A 1,318-nucleotide genomic window follows, 5' to 3' on the forward strand; every position below is an offset into this window, starting at 1 on the left:
GAAGACCGTGGCCGCCCTCGCCCTGCTCTTCGCCATCCACAGGTGGGCTCGGACGCCGGGGCCCCCCGGACGCCGGGGCCCCCGGACGCCGGGGCCCCCCGGGGCAGGGGGGGGGGGGCTGCCCCGGGCACCCGGGTTCTCACTGCTCCCCCCCAGCTATAAACCAGCCCCGTTCTTCGTCCTGGACGAGATCGACGCGGCGCTGGACAACACCAACATCGGCAAGGTGGGCGCTGGGGGGCACTTTGGGGTCCCCGGGGCGCTTTGGGGGCTCCCTGGGGGCCATTTTGGGCTCCTCATAGGGGGGGTTGGGTCTCCCCAGGGGCAGTTTGGGGTCCCTGGGGAAGTTTCAGGTTAATGAGAGAGGAATTTGGGGTCCCTGGGAGGGGTTGGGGGCTCCCTGGGGCAGTCTGGGGATCCTGGGGGGGGTTCAGGCCTCTTGTGGGGCAGTTTCCGATCACTAGTGGGGGATTTGGGGTCCCCGAGGGGCTTTGGGAGCTCCCTGGGGGCATTTAGGGGTGCTGGGGGGGGATCTGGGATCCCCAGGGGGTTTGAGTTCCCCCAGTGCAGTTTCGGGGTCCCTGGGTGCCGTTTTGAGGTCCTGGGTGGCGGTTCTAAGGCCCCCAGGCTGCTCTGGGGTCCCCTGGGTGCCCTTTCGAGGGCCCTAGATGTGATTTTGCGGCCCTCGGGTGCAGTTTTGGGGTCCCCTGGCCGTTTTGGGACCCCTGGCTGCAGTTTTGGCCTTCCTGGGGGTGGTTTCAGGGTCCCTCAATGCAGTTTTGGGGTCTCTGGGTGCAGTTCTGGGGTCACCTGGGAGGTTTGGGGGTCTCTGAGGGTGGGGATGGATTCTCGGGGTGCAGTTGTGGTACCTAGGAGTGTTTTGGGGGTTGTAGGTGCCATTTTGGGGTGCCCGGGGCTGTTTTGAGGTCCTGAGGTGCAGTTTCAGGGTGCCTGGGGCCTTTTGGGGTGCCCCAACACCATTCCGGGGTGCCTGGGGGCATTTTGGGGTGCCCGGGTGCTGTTTCAGGGGGCCTGGGGGCTCTTTTGGGGTAGCTGGGTGTGTTTTGGGGAGCCCAGGTGCTGTTTGGAGGTGCCTAGGGGTGTTTCGTGGTCCTGGGGGGCCGTTTTGGGGGGCCGGGTGCCCTTTCGGGGCRCCCGGGGCCCTCTCGGGGTGCTGACGCCCGCCGCAGGTGGCCAACTACATCAAGGAGCAGTCGGCCGCCAACTTCCAGGCCATCGTCATCTCCCTCAAGGAGGAATTTTACACCAAGGCGCAGAGCCTCATCGGCGTCTACCCCGAGGTAGGGCGGCGGGGCAG

At 66.4% G+C, this 1,318-nt stretch overlaps 1 long non-coding RNA gene across 1 annotated transcript; it reads left to right on the plus strand.

Moving 5' to 3' along the window:
- Positions 1 to 1,303, plus strand: LOC146598042 (uncharacterized). The gene is made up of 3 exons (XR_014895338.1): positions 1 to 42; positions 157 to 226; positions 1,191 to 1,303. It is a non-coding gene; the product is annotated as an uncharacterized LOC146598042 (long non-coding RNA).
- The last annotated feature ends 15 nt before the right edge of the window (positions 1,304 to 1,318 follow it).

The sequence above is a fragment of the Rhea americana genome, unplaced genomic scaffold (genome assembly GCF_003343005.1).
Source record: "Rhea americana isolate MKP2758 unplaced genomic scaffold, rheAme1 scaffold_1712, whole genome shotgun sequence".
Classification (NCBI taxonomy): Eukaryota; Metazoa; Chordata; class Aves; order Rheiformes; family Rheidae; genus Rhea; species Rhea americana.